Source organism: Antedon bifida, chromosome 10, assembly GCF_963402885.1.
Source record: "Antedon bifida chromosome 10, ecAntBifi1.1, whole genome shotgun sequence".
Classification (NCBI taxonomy): Eukaryota; Metazoa; Echinodermata; class Crinoidea; order Comatulida; family Antedonidae; genus Antedon; species Antedon bifida.
Window position 1 is genome coordinate 1,568,458 of NC_136235.1, and position 18,756 is coordinate 1,587,213.

Sequence of the window (18,756 nt, forward strand, 5' to 3'; positions counted from 1 at the left end):
ACACATACCTTGTGAAAAGGCATTTAGGGCCAGCCAGGGAGTAATTCCTTACTACAGCTGTATTTAAATATTGACACCATTGTACTTTACATGTACCGTACATGTTTTACTCCTGTGAGCCAAGATAGGTACAATTAAGAACACAACCTTATTTGAATACCACTGAGTAAAGACGTGGACTTTTTAAAGATCCCATGTTTAGTTTAATAACGACTGTGTACTAGCTCTCCCGAGTGCTGGCATTGATAGGTAAGTGCTTTCGAGCAGTTGTTTAGTTATATTTACGTGAATGTGCACATGAGTGCAAGATCGTACAGACTAATCTATGTTATCTAAGTTATTTTTATATGTGATAATGAAAGTATTTAAAGCTAGAATTACATACAGTATTGAAAAATTACTCTTTGATCAGGCCTAAGAGCTTGTTCAAAGATACAATTCCAACTGATACGGTATAAATATGAAAATAAAACTATTGACCTTTTATATTTGAATTCTTTCTACTCTTATCCCTATTTTTCCTGCATATTGGAAATTTGGTAAAATATATTTTAGATGAAAAATACTCTCCTGTGATTGGTTAGAGAATGTATCGAAGCATTTGTTATTACTGAAACAATAGTTATAAATCAAGTGAGTCAGTCTAATTGAATAATTTCGACGTGTCGAACTTCTTTAAGCAATCTCGTTCGAGTCAACGTAGTGGATAAAGACAATAAAGCATGGCTAATGGCTACTTAAATGACAAATTATGACTGATATCTTTGCAAATTTTAAACAAACAGAATGATAATAGAAAGAGTAGAAGTTCCAATAACAAAATAAACAATATTCATTTTCCGTAAATGCAAATTTCATTCGTTTTGAATTTCTCCCGCAAGACCACGCGCAACGCAGGCAATTTGACCAATCACAAGAGGCAGTTTAAGAATTGTTCAAATTACTTGTATTGCATTGCATTCCCCTTGGGTATTGTGTACATAACTGAATAATATTATTTTAATCATAAGTTAATTTAAGAAGAAATTAAAAGTTACGTACCTACACATAAGGAATTGGGAAACGTTCTAGAATGTTATCTGATAACATTCTGTGGCTGCTTGTCGACTCTTTAACAGTATGGATTCGTCACATTATACATTCTGGAAAAAAATATCAGGTTTAGTTGCATTGATATGAACAACATGTTGAGATGTAATGATTTATCCAACTATATGATAAAACAACTGGTAAGATGTATATTGACTTTATGTTCACGTTGATTGATTTATGTGCACATTTACAATGGTCATCGAATCGTTTATTGGAATGACTTGATGATCTTCTTCCACTCTCACTAACATTATATCCGGGTTTTCTTTAGTTTGCACAGACTACATGTTTCGTACTATACAGCTTGATTCTCACTAGGGGCGCAACGCAACGAAAACCTTAGTGAGTTGACCAATCACAACCGTTAGGATGATTCATCGCGATTGGTTAAATCACTTGCGGCGAGCTTACGTCTTTGGGCTACTTCAAATTAAATCAAATTTAACTTTATCTGACCAAAAACCCTTCCGATTAACTATTATTTTTCTTTAATTTGTTTTAGGTAAATAATTGGGTTTTTTAAGATCTTTTTGGTCAAAACTATAATGGGCAATGATACTCAACAACAAAAAAATTAGTATTTTCAGAGAATAATATATCTTTTAATAATATATCTTTTTAATGAAGTTTTGTAAAACAATGTAGCCAAATTTCAGATTGAGATGATGCAATAACCTCTTGTTGAGTAAGAATTGTATAATAGAGAAATTAATATCGACTATTATATTAACGCAACAAATATGTCATTATGCCTACGTAAACTTTGTTATTCTTATACATGATGACGTAATAAAGTGACGTAACGTATTTAGGTCCCTTTGGTATAGTATACATCACAGCAATGTATTTTCCAATACTTTTTTGTACAACGTAGTACACATTACCGATGCATGGATTTCTGAGAAGGTATTCAATGTATAATAATGTATAGTTTATTCAGAATAATCTAGTGTTTTGAGGAGGCCTGAACAACCATGTAGACGTAAACCTAAAGAGCCTCTCTAATGAATTAGCTAAGGTGGATATTCGCTGCTTAATCAAACGACAAAAAAAATGGGTTTAGCCGCGTGCGTTCAAACGCTTGCGTTCAAACGCTTGCGTTCAAACGCTTGCGTTCAAACGCTTGCGTTCAAACGCTTGCGTTCAAAAGCTTGCGTTCAAAAGCTTGCGTTCAGACACTTGCGTTCAACCACTTTGCGTTCAAACACGTGCGTTCAAACGCTTGCCTTCAACCACTTGCGTTCAAACACGTGCGTTCAACCACTTGCGTTCAACTAATTGCGTTCAAACACGTGCTTTCAAACGTTATGCATGCACAAATTTGCGTCAGTTTTGTTTTTCCGATTTTGGAAATGCAAATTTACTCTATCGGAATTTTTTTCAGGTGGTATCTCCTGTATGCAAATTACTGAATTTCGTACTCTTTGTAATCAAGAATTACAGAAGTCGGTGCATAATAATCATTATTAAACACATGTTATCACGTAAATTGAACCAGCGACTAACTACACACGTACATAACATGTAAATACATTATTCTTAGAATGCATAGTTTAAATAAAAGTATACCACAGCCAATAAGCAAAGTAAAAGATTCGCGACAGATGACATGAGGTAGGTCGGTGATGATGATATCGTATTGGCTCAATCCAATGACGTCATTATACATATAAAGATTATACTTATATATACACAAGAAAAATTATGTAACCAACTGTTAAAGATGTATTTTAATAATTCTTTAAAATTTGTTTGTTGAATATGCCATTTTAATGCAACATAATAAATAATGCAATAAAAAAAATGTATTTACCTGAAAAACTGTAATTTAAAGCAAAAAATGGTCAAATTGACTGCCAATAAAATAACGTATTTAAAGTCTGATTTAATTAATCTTCATTTTTCATGTTTTTGGGGGACAATACATCTTTAATATTAGGTTTATTGTGTGTTTTTTCCCATCATTATAATTTATTATTTAATTTAATAATTATTCTGGATATGAAAAAAACATTTACTATACGTTCTGTGTTCTTTCCATGTGTATAACCACGAAAATTGAAAATTGTATTAAAATAAATTATTTCTGTACTAACACTGAATATTCAGGATTAACAATAACATGTTAATTACTAATAATAATTGTGTGAGTGTGGAGAACGCTAGAAGCAATGTGCTTTATTAAATGCTGTAATTGCGGCCTTGTAAAAAAACAATAATCGTAGACTTGATTAAACTTCTCTCTCTTCGGAATAGAGTTAAAGCAATTTCATTAAGAAAGTCTTGAAATTAGTAGTTTGAAATGCTAGCCCATGATGCCAAACGCATTCATTAAGAAGTGTAGATAAACTATGGGTTAATTGAACATTTTATGTCCATGTTTTGACAGCTAGATAACAAGTTTTCTCAATAAAAAAAAAATGAGATAACAATAGTTATGAATCATAATGTTACGAAAGAGTACAAACAGCATAATGGTTTGCATAAAGTTATACAGTGAACGTGTTCGTCACATGTTACAGTGTATCGTAGGACTTAATTAGGATAACTATTGTATGTTGAATACGATGATTGAATGGATAAATTAATCATTAAATCTTTAAGAAGAATTTCTATTGTTATGTTTTATGATAATGGACAAATAAAGCTTTTCAATATTTCAGTAGTATTAAATAATGAATGGAGACGGTTAAAAGCGACATACAATTATATATGCCTACATTTGAACAATGAACTCTCGTGCAATAAGTCAATACACTTTAACAACATTTAAATATTACAATGCTCTATAATTAGAAATTGTTTGAAGTACAATTATGTGTTGATAAATAATATCAAGGCTGCTAATGAAGAATACCATAGTTATGACGTCATTTAAATAATATTTTCTATTGCAGGCCTACATTATAGGTGAGATATTATTATAAATATATTTTATGATTTGACGTTTTAACATTTTAATACTAATACATAATATCAGCGACAGGCTTGTTTCCTGTGCATACGGTAACATTAAACATAACAGGCGCACAACAAGCATTCGTCGTAAGACGTAAAATTATGCTTGCCATATAAAATGCAATCTTTATACGGAGCAATGCTTTCAACGAACATCCAGCGTAGGGTAATTAAGAATTGCAAGGATATCCATACGCTTGCTCCGTAGCGTTAAACATAATCGAATCTTTTGCTTAATCTTAAAGTAAATCGTGCGCAGATGGTATGTAATTAATTCAACCATTTCGATATGCAATTTTGCGTAAACTGTGAACCGTTTTAACGTCTTTGTTGTGTGTATAAGATTCTACAGTATTCTAACAAAATTCTTATGTTATTATGAATTTTTCATTACATTAACTACGTTGCTTTTCTATAAAAAGTTGTGTTTTCGAGTGAACAATTTTATTTTAAGTTCAACATAATCTTACATAGTAAGATTCCATCATTTTTTCTGACTTAAAAATTATGTTGTATGAGCAGACAATTGTATAGAGTTCAAAAGTTCATTGTTGTAAAAACACATTTAATTTCGAGTTAAACTAAAGATGTCGCATTGACGTTTAATATGAGATGGTAGATGAGATTGTGAGCTAGGATTTTATATTAATTAAAATCACATAATAATAGGCAAAGGTTGTACAATGAATTTCAGTGTGTTTGTGTGTGTGTTTTTTTTTATTATGGTAGGCCTAAATTTTTGCAGCCCGACCATTGATTTGAAATCGAAGCCTCATCAAAAAATCCAAATATAATTTCGAATAATACGAATAGGCCTAATATAAATAGTTGGATTTGGATGCGTATTAAAAAATGAAAAAAATATAATTACGACTCCTTCTGAAACACACTAGAATACAATTTATTCCCCTTAAAATTACACCATTTCAATTCTGCTCAATTCTATCTTTGTTTTATTAAAATAATCCATTATTTCATTTATTACTTTGCATTGACGCAATCAAATCTCTTTCAATTCCTCGCACTATAATATATTTATAAGTGTAGGCTATAGGAGATGGAAAAAGAAGCCGCTGGGCAACCTGTTAGTATTCGGAATTAACCCGATTTTATATACTTAATAATCGGCTAATGTACCAACTGAATTTTTTCTGAATATTTACATTTTTGAGTTTGATAATAACACTCTAATATTCTAATAGTTTTAACTGACATATAATTTGTTTCCTTGCTTTTAGAAGAGTAGCCATAATTGCAATTTTTTGTCATTTAATTATTGTTCCCTCCTCTTAGTGGTAAACCTTGATTTCACTGTTAGATGGGAAATAGATAAATAAAATAATGTGACATTATGACATTTGTATATTAACAATGATGACGGCAAAATACCTTAAAAGGAATTAGTTATGTCCAAGTTATTTTTGCCATTATTTTGCCAAATTATGTTTAGCGTAATATTGTATCCTATATACGAGATGCTGTTGGCATATAAAGATAAATAGGAAAGACATCACATTTATGTACTAAAGGTCTATCCCTAAAATGTTATCTTGAAGGCTCAATAATAGTCACATTGTTTTGGGATCAATGCATGTGTTATTCAAAATTAAATATAAAGAAACCTTCAATATTGAAATTGTTAATCGTTAATACAGTAAATTAAAAAATAAAAACAAAATTCAAATATGTATTATAAATGTCGGGTACTCAAATAGAAGTTTGACGCTTCGTCAATAATGATGTCGATTACAGTCAGCCTTATTATTTACAATATTTTCTAGCAAAGCTTACCTTAAAGAATCTTCACAGTTTCTTCGTTAATCGTCTGATTAAAACAGATTGTCAAAAATATGAACAATAACTCATGCTTATAAGTCCTTAACAAGGAGTACGCGTACGCTGGATGAGAGAGCCAATAGTTGGTGTATACGGTGGGGGCACCTTGCCTCCTTCATATATCTCGAACGACTGATGACCAGAAACTCTCCACGTCTTAATATAGCAAAGACAATCAGTGCAGCACGCCAGAAAATGACATGAACTTAGTCAATTACGACTACTGCGCACACAAACAAAGACTCGTATTAAGACGATTGTCCCAGCTCACCATCCATGAAATAAGATGAACTGCGCCATCCCTGATTTAATTGTTTAAATTAATTACTAATAAGGCAAGACCATGAGAAAAAATCACTTGATTGATAAAACAATAGCCAGCTATAGTTTCAAGTAGAAGACTTATAACAGATCGAATTCTCACGCCGTATATCACAAAAATATTAAGAAAGTAAATAGTAGTACACGTTATTGTCAACCAAAAGCAACACAAATACAACATCAGCTGGGCAGGTGGTTTAAGTGTGGAAATTATCAATTGCGTAAGATGTATACATGCATTGCTGTTTTCAATAGTAATGTGAATTATAACGTGATGTTGATCACGTGATCTTTAAGGCGTTTAAGTCCATTCGTATGTAAAAACTAGTGAAGCATTCTAGAATTGAAAAACAAGCGACCGAATGCGGAGTGATAAAATTAGCAGATTTTGTTATTATCCTTGGTTAATTTTGTTGTCTGACTTCATTCATTGAGAGATGAAAAGGATTGTATTTTAGTGTTGTTATTGAGTTGACTATCAACACAATTAATCACAGACTCATATCCAAGTCTCAAAAGAAGGAATAATTATGACTTTGTTGAGAGAATACGTGTTAATGTTCTATTTTAAATAGACAGGCTTATTGAGAATTTATATCATTCGAAAAATTCATGTTTACTGTTGTTTGAAGTCTATTAATCTTACACAGATTATTTATACAAAGTAAATTAAAATCAGTACGGTATTGAGTAAGTTAACAAGACAATACTGTGAGTTTATGATGCTCATTTCTTCCACAAAGATAGGTCTACATAGCTGTAGTGATGAGACACAAATGAAGTATTGAGGAATACCGTAGGCCTACTCAACATTAGTTTTTCAGGATCTGAGTAAAAGAAAAATTTTCCATTTTTGTCATGGAAAGTGTCGAACATAGAACATTTTCTTAGAAACATATTTCTACTTGTAACCATTAAACTGTTAAGCTCTGTCTACACTATCAAACTAGTTTGACAACAAAGTGTGATTTACCCAAATTTAGTAGTGATATGCCCAAATATGGTAGTGATGTGACATCCATGGGCACATCACATTTCTTTTGCCATAGAAAGTTTTATAGTGTAGACAGTGCTTTAAACAAATAAAAGTGACAGTCTTTGTGATTGTTTTATTTTTAATTGTAGGTCCTTTTTACAATTGCCTCGTATTAATAAAGATATATTGAATTAAAATTGGTATAGGCTACTATACATAACTTTTCAGGTCAATCAAATCTCACCAGATTTTTATTACGATATGGGCTTAAAAAATCATTGTGCACGCTCAAAACTACGAGCATGCTCAGAAACGACGAAAAGTAGCTATCAGAACAGAGCACTTTTTTCGAAAACTGTGTTTCAGTCATATAATATTACTAGTATTTATTTCATACAAAATGATAGAATAAGGCCTACTTCTCTTAGTTTTTACTCTTCCTATTTCAAATTCCAGTAAGCCTAACAGATGTACGTAACTATATCATTGTCCTAATTATTCTATTAAATTTGTTTGATTAATAATTACATTATTTCGAAGGTATTATGTTAGGGTTTAGGAATGGTTAATTAATTTGCATGTCCACGTCTTTGTTCTTTACCAACCTACTCTGTATCGTAACTCAATCTTCTAAGCCAATTAAGTACGGAGGTACTTAGATTTTCGACTTACAACGTATGCAGCAAGAAGGTCGAAACATTCGAATGCGTACTTAGTTATGAAACTTGAATACGGGTCAAAAGTCGTGAATAATTATTATTGTTTAATAGGTAGACTAAATCTTGTAGTAGACCTGTTCAAGAGGAGAGTTAGGTCGGTGAACTGAGGCATATATCTGGTGGTATTTAACATTAGTGTTTAATTTTATAGCCAATAGCCTATGCATCCTCGGAGCATCATTTAATACACTTCTTCAAACGCATGGCTCTATAAGTATTACTTTTATCCACGTTAAAGAGGCACTTTCCTTATATAAATCCGAAATATATTGGGAAATGAAAAAAAAATCAATAATTTGAAAAACCTAGTCAAGTAACTGAAGTTATGAAATAGGGACAAAATCTGTATCGTTCGATTTTCAGATTCTCAAAACCGAATTTCTCAATTTATATAGTAAATTAGAAATCTAATCTATCCATATGTCTATTTCTCTGCAACTTATTTTATTGACTGTTGAGAAAATCTTTGAATGATCTTTCCCTTCTACCATAAATGAATATCAATTCACGCCAAAACATTTGTAGATCATAAACAACAAATAAATAAAAACATTACAAATTTAAAAAGTCCAAATAGTTATGGTTTGTGACTAAGAATGAATATTTGCTAATGTTAAGATGGGCAGTTTTCTGAATGATTAATACCACTTTACTGTGTTGACACAGCCAGGACTATCTAATCGACCATACAAAAATCTATAATGCAATGTGTATCATGTTTTCGTTTTAGATTCATCTTTCCCCATGAGTATCAAAAAATAACATAAACCGAAGACACCTTCACAACGTCAATGATTACAAAATCGATTTTTCAAAGAGTTACGAAATTCCATAATGTTGTTTTTTCAAAATATCCCGTGTGAATTCTTTATACTTTAATAACTTTTTGTATACAAGTAACAACTATAACCTACCTCTCTGCTCCTGCACTAAATTAGGCAAACAATTGAATAAATTACACAAAATAATAACTACAAATGCATTGATACCAAGATTGCAATTTTTTTCATATTATTTATATTCTCAAATTTATATTGAATAGATAAATACCCAAAACAGTAGAAGGTATATTTCTCATATCAAACAGTGTGCTTTATTATATAAAGTGCAAAAAAACAATTTCTTTCTAAAACTAGTAAGAAAAAGAGTTGTTTCTACGCGCATCCCTATCAATGCGTATGTGGTTTTTTTTTCATAATTAGTGTGCTATGCTTTTGCTGGAGAGATACTAAGATTATTGTAATGCTGCGTGACCTTTTGTGACCTACCTTCTAGTTAGTGTCGTTTGTCGGGTGCCCATTTAATCTCATTTCTATACGTATAAGCTTATTGGAAACATTTACAATACTTTCAACGGATTCACTTTGGACGAAGAAATCAATTTCAAACTTTAATGGCTCCTTGCACTCTAGAAAGCGCAATGCATTATGGATAATTGCGATCTGTGGCGTAAAGTGTTAATTTGCAATGGCGTTAGGGAAATGCTGAGAACAGCAAGCAAACACTCCATTTCTTAAAATCTCTTTCCCTCGGAAAAATAATTTTTAATTTTTTTTTTGTAATATTCCATTATAATGTCACATAATAGTTATCCACTTTGAATAAAAATTGAATCGAAAAAAAAAACATTATTTACCTAAAAAAATTATAATTTAAAGCAAAAAATAGTCAAAATGGCTGCCAGCCAATGGGTTTTTGGTTGAATTTGCACCATTTATTTTGTCATTTTATATGAGAAAACAATATTTTTTCCCGTTTTTTTTCCAACAGAAATGATTAACTTTAGTAACACTACAAAATAACCTATTCAAAGTTTGATTTAATTAATCTTCATTTTTCATGTTTTTGGGGGACAATACATCTTCAAACAAAATAGTATCACATTCTAAACTAGCTTTACTCTATAATAAACCATCTGGGCCGAACAATTTGTGTTCACAACATTCCTTGCCTTTAATATCACTAAATTATCACACTGAATCCACATCTCTTGGATCAAGATTATTGTACAATTAATTAAACTATGCATGCGTCTTTTTCCTTCACAAGAGAATCACAAATGTGCTGAGAATTTCAAGAATGTATAATCTCTTGAGAAATATTCATGTAAAAATGCTAATAAATGGAGAATCTGGTTTCAAAATATCAAATGCAACTTTACACATAAATTTGAATATATCAGGCCTTATACGAATTCACAGGTTTTAAATCATTTTTAACTGAATATTGAAGTTATAACCCGAAAAAATGAAATTATTCTAAATTATTAATTTGCATTAGTTACTTTTTCCTTTAAAAAATCAACATTGTGATTTTAAAGAATGTCTCCTTGAAATAATTTAGGCTAAAAGAGTAATTTTTGCTAAATGTAAATTTTATTTGTCTTCTGTTTAATACAATAATTTAAAATGTGTTCATTTTTCTTAATGAAGTGATTAAAGGTATTAAAACTACACATTGGCCTATATTAAAATGTTTTATTCATGTTTCCGGTAAAATACATCTTCATCTATATAATTTTTGTCTGTATAGACAAATAAAGTTGGTCTTTACTTCAACACCACAGTCCTACTACCTGATTATATTTTAGTAAAAAGACAATCATTTTAGCTAGCGAAGTGTAAAGCTCTGTCTACACGACCAAACTTTACTGAACAAAAAAATGTGATGTGACCATATATGAACACGATGACGTAATATCACGATCATTCTATTATTTGAGCACATAGTTTTATATTATATACAGAGCTTAACAATATTTCTTATTAGTATAGGTGTTTGACGTTTTATACCGTATGTCGTGCAACCTTTTCAATATTGTGAACTCAGTCGATTTAAACCTCTTCCACATTAAAGTAATTGTTTAAGTCTCCTGGGAGATATCTTGGACTTTTTCTATTCATCTTAATTTTATGCATGATATACAGACCCACTGTTTATTATTATCCATGGAAGGTTGGGCCTAATGAAGCCTAAAGTAATTTCTTAATACAATTTTTTAACCAAAGTCAATCAAAGAGCAATCCACAGGGATATCGCATCGGAAACAATTCGCTTTCAATCGTATTTTCAACAACAGCATATTCATCAATTGAATATGATAATCGTATCCTTTTAAATTTTGATATACATATTACCGTACGCGATAACAATGTAAAAGTGGAAAATGTCCAAATAGAATCACCAAATGTAATTTTCAAATGAAAAAACCAATTAATATAATAATATTATATATTACTTATATATTCATTATACTTCGTAGGTTTGTGAATATGCGTCAAGGTAATTTTCTGTTTACAATAGCATATCAAAAGTCATTCTGCAGACGCTCAGAATCATATGACCATGCGCACGACGTGCCATCTGACTACAAAGCTGTCAAGTATCAAAAGTCATTCTGCGCATGCTCATAATGATATGAGCATGTGCACACAAGGCAACGCGAATACGCATATCTACCGCGAATATTAAAAATTCATTCTGCGCACGCTCAGACTAATATGAATAAGAATAACTACGTAGTCGCGTAGCTCGACCTGAATATGAAAGGTGAAGCTTGGAATTAGCTTTCATCTTCTCATGTCAGTTTTGGTGTGTTTTATATGAAATAAATAACTTAAATAATTAATTCCGTAACGTGTAGTACCTTTAAGCAAGCTAAACACAATTGCAATCTGAATGTGATTAGTAGAATAACCCAAAAAACATAATATAGATTATTAGTGCTATCAACCTCTACATTGACCTCTCAACACTCTGCATTGTGTTCTGAGCATTTTGAAGTTGATTTGAGTTATAATTTGTACAATCTTCATCAAATATTAATTCATTTCCTAAGTGATAGCATACATAATTAGTATTGATATATTTACTGTGGTATGAGTTATGAATGTTATATAAGGCGGTTATGAATTAATTCTGTAATAATTTTGTATTTTGTAAAATATTTAAGCGATGAGTCAGTCAAATTCCTACAAGATTGTTTTTTATTAGTCGACTTCTCAACGCCATTAGGTCCGTTCATAATGTGTATTAACATTACCATGAAAACGCGTGCGCGTACACGAGTAAACAAGCTTCACGTATCATTTCAAACAGAGTTGCTTAATGTATCACACGGAGGAGGGGGAACGTTACATTTTAAGTAAAGTCATGTGTGTGGAAAATACTGGGGAACCGACTGTACCATTAATCATCAAGCAATATCAGCAGTCTCGGCTCATTTTAATCAAAGAATATAAAAAAATTAGAGGTTTTAAAAATATTTTCTTATAACGTTAATGATTAGGCCTATAGTTTAATTTACTTTGTTGGTGGCCTAATATGAACTAAATTTGTCTGTAAAAGAGACAAATTGGGCTAGTAAACAGAATTAGCTAAAATGTCAGAAAACAAATGTAGGCCTAAGAAAATGTAATGGATATATTTAGAGGCCAAATGTGAAATCATTTTTAATCGTATAAAGTTTACGTCATTGTTACGTGTTACTTTACGCGCTACCTATCGATTCGTACCTGTCCATTTGAAAGAATTTCCAAAGAAATGTATCATTTCAAAATATATTTATAGGATAAAATAACAATATTTCTAATACTAGTTTCAACATTTCTGAAAAACTATAAAATTAGACGTTTGTTCTCTTCACTCAGTTTAAGCTTTTTTTTAAATATATGACGTCATCATTCTATATAATGCACAACGTGTTGACTTGTAACTGACTCTTAAAGACATCCGCTGCTTAAATTGGTAGATCGCAATATCAACCATTTGCTTCTATTACCGTCAAATGCATTACATCTTAGTACGGTAATGTATGAATATATTTAGCGTTGATGTAATGAGTTTCGCCCATTTGTCTCGCCGCATTTACCTTTCAATACATTGTGTATATCATGTATTCATTCATTATGAACACAAAGCCAGAAATAAAGATTGAAAATAGCTTTTATATATTTTAACGTGTTCTCATACAAATTAATATAGTAAAATATTATTTTGTCAAATAGTACCGCAATAAGAGATTCGTTTAAAAAAATAAGCTCATTTATATAATTATATTTATTTATTTGTGTATCTTATATATTTTAGACCACTGAACTAAGTCATCATAGGTTGCCTTTGCATTCATATATGTAATATAGAAGAGATCCCATTACCCTAAACATTATTGTTATTTTAAAACTTAAATCACGACCACCCTCGTAAAATATTGTTGAAATAAAATAAAATAAATAATAAATCACAAAACGAATTTATTTATCCAAATTATAAACAAACACATTGAAAAAGGCAAGGAAAAACCAAACAAATACTAAATACCTAAAATGGCAGTTGGTCAACCGAAAACAGGCAAATAAAATAACAACAAAAAAACATTGTCAATTTGTTAAAACAATTGATTTAGAATAGTAGGATATTATATGTGTTATTGACTCTGAAATCCTTAATTCTAGGCCTAAATACATAGATTTATTGTTAAATAATACTGTAAATTATGAAACACATTACATTATACATACATTTATTATGATAAATACATTCACTTGCATTTACTTCGTTAAGTCTCACGTGAGAAATTATCACGTCTTAAATAGTTTGCATACATACAGAGCCATATGCTACCATAAAACCAACGAAATTCTATACTCAATAATATTCTATTCGAGTGTCTCATTGACTGCGAAGACTTTTAGAATAATATAAATCAGTCTGAATAACCTTTTATTAAATTATTACTGTTGTAATTACACTTTATACAAATATTGATCAATCGAAGACAAAAGAATCAAGTCTACTTCAAGATAATGACAACGACAAAAGAAGAGAGATCATGCTATTTGGATATCATTAGCAAATACGCATGCGCAATGATTTAATTCATATCTTTCTCCAGCGTAAGCAACAAAAATAATAAGAATTATATTGTTTATTTTTAATTAAATGGTATAATAAAAGAAGGGAAATGTATGCGCACACAGTTGATTGAAGGTGATATTGCTCAGGGCTAAATGTGAATAATACTGTATTTACAGTATCTGTATGATACAAACGTTATGTAATTTGTCCTGTTCTAACTACACTGTCGCAGCTGTATAGTGTCTTATTACAAAATTAAATATACACAAATATTGATATCAATAATAAACACATTCATATACAATCTAGGATACTGTGATTTAACTTTATTTTCATTTATGATTAATAAAATTAATAATCAAGAAATATCAGCAGTCATTTGCTAATTTCAATCAGTGGATATAAATAAATTAGATTTTTAAAGCATTACTATAATAATATTTACTATTTCTTTCATAGCAAATCAGAGAAATTACACGATGGGTAGTGAGGCCATGTTGGCTTACTGTAGGCAATGCTGTCAGTGCGATATCATCCCCTTTACCATGAGAGTCAGGCCTTCAATTATATGAGAAGGGTAAGTGTACTGTTTACCATGTTGATTTGTTTTTTAAATATTCATCAAAACCACATTCATTCCTCGATATATTTAATTACTGACTTACATCGATGTCTGTGAATCTATCTTTAATTTTTATTATTATTTGAAATGTATAAATTATCCCAATATACATTTATATTGGCCTACCTATTACTACAGCACATATTCTAAAATATAAGGTATTGTGTATACCACCCACAACACCCCCTCCCCCCCCCCCCCTTGACTTGCGTTAACATACGTTGATATTAACAGATGTTCAACGTTTGTATACAATTTTTTTTTGGAATACAAACGAATATTATCGATTCATCTAATCGGATTTTTTTTCGTCCAATTTCCGTTGCTTGTGTAATGAGGCAATTCCAACCGCGCCTTGTCGATATGTGATTCATTTTTGTTAACTATCACAATACCTTTCCACACAGAATCATTCATTCAATATAAATATAACAAATATGAAAATATACAATTATATTTTAAAATACTTACGGGAATCGTTGTGTTTCTGTTGTTAAGAAATAGATGATTGTTTGTCTATTAGCCCAATATCAGCAGTATTACAAACACAGGTCTGGGAAATCTTAAGACAAATGTTTTCACTTGTGATCATGCGCAGTATCACAATCTTCACTGTAGTATAACTTTACGCATGCGCAGTTCAATTGATCGGTTTTCTACTCGGACAGATACGAAAATACATATGAGATTATTCATAGAAAATTTAAATATCTCAACGGCATAGAATAAAATAATAGTTATGTGATTCTGTTACTTCGAGGTCCCCTGACAACTTGCAGTGAATAATTCATGTATTATTTCAGTATAAATCATTATATTTAGATATATTTCATATAAAATGCAATTAAATTTGTCCTAGGTTTTAATTATTTATAATAATTTTTTAAAGATTAAATATGTTATTGAATAATTCCGTTGGTTTAGTTGCAACAATAATTTTCCAAATCGTATACATTTTTAAAAAGATGTTTGTATATCTTTCATTCAATTTATTTCACTTCGAAAAGAAAACAATACAATGACGTAATACATTAAAAACAAATTACAGGAACAGAAATAATGAAGACATAATAAAGTATTTTTTCCTCTATTATCTTTCTTCATTAACTTCATTAATTAATACATCAGGGAATTTCTTTTTCTTTCGACATTTCTTTTTTCTACAGTTTGTTTCTATTTTATGTCTGTTCAGAGTTAGGCTAGTTTGTTTATTACTGTGTAATAGTATCCCTATGTTACACTTTCTCTGGGAAAAAAAATTAGAAACAAGTGTTTCTCAACTGATTTGTGTCATATGGGGTCTATATATCCACCAAAAAAAAGTTCCAGCTCATCTGGCCTGGGGAAAGCTGCCATTTTCGATTTTTAAAATGGCCGCCATATAATACAGGTTTTAGCTTATATCTCCTCTTCTACATCAGGTATGGAAGTGATTTTGGTGGCAAAGTGTATGTTTTGAGGGTCAAGGAATCAAAATACAGCATTTTGAATTTCACCCAATGGCCGCCTTAATACAGATTTGTGCTCATATCTCAGCTTCTACGGCATGTATGTAATGAGAGAATCTTTCAATGCTTCTTTGCAAGCTACTATACTCTTTAACTTAGATTCTCTATAGTTCTACAGTTCTGTTAACCTTATACCCATTGAGATCCAGACACTGTTTCAAAATTGTGCTTCTACTGTTTGTTTTTTCAAATGATAACATTTATATGTTGTTTTAAAGAAACCTATTGTTAACATTAATGTAAATATTCGTTGGAAATGCTAATTATTTATTTTGGAGAAGTTTCATTGGCGACACCACTCAACAACAATAAATTATCTCCCTTCAGAGCATGCGTAAACGGTTTCAATTGAAAAGCATTTAAATTCTAATACTTGGTTTTATAATACATTTTTGCGTTGAAACACATACGTTACACTAATAAACGACGCTGGTGGATAAATGCTAGCTGTAACGCACCATTAGGCAGGACTTCTCTTAGCGCTTTGGTGTTAGTTAATCGATATTCGACTAAAAGTGACAATCAATATAAGATGTATAAACAAATCTAACGCCATCAACATCTATTCTCGATTACCGATTCAATCACCTTTTGCTATACGACAGGATGGCGTCATTTTAAAGATTATATCATTTTTAATGAGGAACAGTTCAAAATGTGTAAAGTTTCGTGAAGCAACTGAAGGCGCAATAAGCAAGACAAATGCTTCTAGAAGTGGAGCATATAGACGAATACTAAACATTCAGTGAATTAATGATATGTTCAAGATTTTGCAATTGCTCTCACACGTTTTGAATAAGTAGTTTGTGACAGCACGCTTGTATATGAATAACACTTGTAAACTTTAATTAGAGTGCTAACACAGTATGCAAGAATTTGTATTTCAACATTTGAAAAAGCACAGACCGATAAAAAAGAAGAGAAGGGGCGGGGGTAAACACAGATGATCATGGCACAGTGCTTGTTCGCGCGTTTTAATTTATTTTCGTGGTGCATATTACACAGACGACTGTTTTGCAAATTTATTTATTAATTTTATTCTAAAAAACAATACTGTAACAGTAGGCCTATGTAGAGAGAATTTGAATAATTGGCAAAAGAACATCACTGTTTCATTTCATTTCATTATTTATTCAGTCTATTTCAATATATACATAACAACAAAAACTGAAATTAGGGAGACCAGGGTCAACCTAAGTGAACTTAAACACTGCATATACTTTAAATAAATTAGAATAATTTTTATGATTAAAATAAAAATAGCAATTTATCTTGTCCTGAAACAATAATTTGTAAGTTCCTTATGATGAACTACACTTATAAAGAGTAATTTGAAGAAGTTTGAAATGATGTATTGAGGGATCGTCTGAGCCACGTGACAATCACTATTCGCCCAATATTTAATCAACAAAAATCAATGAGCAATTGAAATTATAGTCACAAGCCTAAGTCTAAACCTAGGGCCTTTTAGGAATAATAAGATTGTTCTAGAACACGAAAGGATTGATAATATTCCTAATACCAACTGTGCCAAATGACTATTTAATTGTGAGGTCCACGACTTTGGAGAAAGTTTCCAGCTTGCATTTGGCCTATACAAAATACAAGATTAATTGAAACATGTACTCCACAACAATATGTGTCACCATATTAAACTAAATTCTTTCATCTCATCTCTTACAAAGCTAAATTGCTTGTGATGTAGTATCGTATAGAACATCTTTAGGCTTGATCAAGTTCATTAAGGCACTTTTTTGTCTTGTCCCACCTTTATTATGATGTTATATATATATATATGTGTGTATTTATATACTTTTTAAACAATACTTTTTTTTCACTCATTTATATGTTACAATGTTAAAGTAGTTGCAGTAAATTGCAATTTGCTTTAACTGTATATACCACTTTGCATTCTTGATTTTACATTTGTTTTTTAATTAAAATACATAATTAACAAAATGGAAATAAAAAGACGATACAAATTGATTATAAACGTACTTATGACAGTGGTCATTAATCCTATTATTCTATATATTATATATGTTTATACATTTTCCGTCTGATTGCTCAATATTATGATATTATGAGAGTTTTAAATGGGTGGGCCACCTTTATTAGCCGAGTGTTGATAAAGCTATCCAGTTAACCAATTCCCTTGTCTTAGCACTTTTCGAGATGGTTATCGTATGCTATAAATTGCGTGACGTCAGCAATGATTTGTACGTGCCTGGGCGACAATATAGATTTAAGCATTGGTTGCATAATAAATGTCTTAGGATTTCACGAAATGACATCACAAACCAAGATGAATCATTCGATTACATCAGCAATGGAATTTATAATATGTTTATATGATTTAATTTTAAATCAGAAATTCAGTTGATATAAAACAATATCTCATAACCATTTTATCCATTTTTGTGAATTTAAAGAGTTGTTATTTAAATTAAGGCAATGTTCTGTCCCCATCGCTATGCCTAAGAATAGGTTAATTCTCATAAAAAATACGATAGTAACAGTTAAGCGATGTCGTACTGTAGAAAATACGATATTTTCATACTCATTACATAGCCTATACGATGTCCTGTTAATACTTGGTTAAAATCCTTTGTGGAAATTGTTTTAAATGTTCACCATACAATTGATTTAAAATGTCTTATATTAAAAATACTGCCCTTGGAGCTCACCTGCTGTGGTAAAGGCATTATTCTGGCTATTTGTTTCAACGATGATTCTACGAATCATCAACATCATTATTAAAGTAGACTTGGTCGATTAATTTGCAAGAAAAAAAATTCAGGTGATCTGATATGAAGTCGAGTAGCAAAGGTGAGGAAAATAGAAAGGTGAATCAAGCGAAGTGTGTAT

The 18,756-nt window shown here is 30.8% G+C and overlaps 1 protein-coding gene across 2 annotated transcripts in view; it reads left to right on the forward strand.

The window, feature by feature from the left end:
* Positions 1-18,756, forward strand: part of LOC144854126 (paired mesoderm homeobox protein 2-like) — a 50,232-nt gene continuing 31,476 nt past the window's right edge. For both annotated transcript variants that reach the window (XM_078712017.1, XM_078712018.1), the window contains exons 1-2: positions 1-249; positions 14,218-14,335. The gene's annotated coding sequence lies outside the window, so the exon portion shown is untranslated. The remainder of the gene's footprint in view (positions 250-14,217; positions 14,336-18,756) is intronic.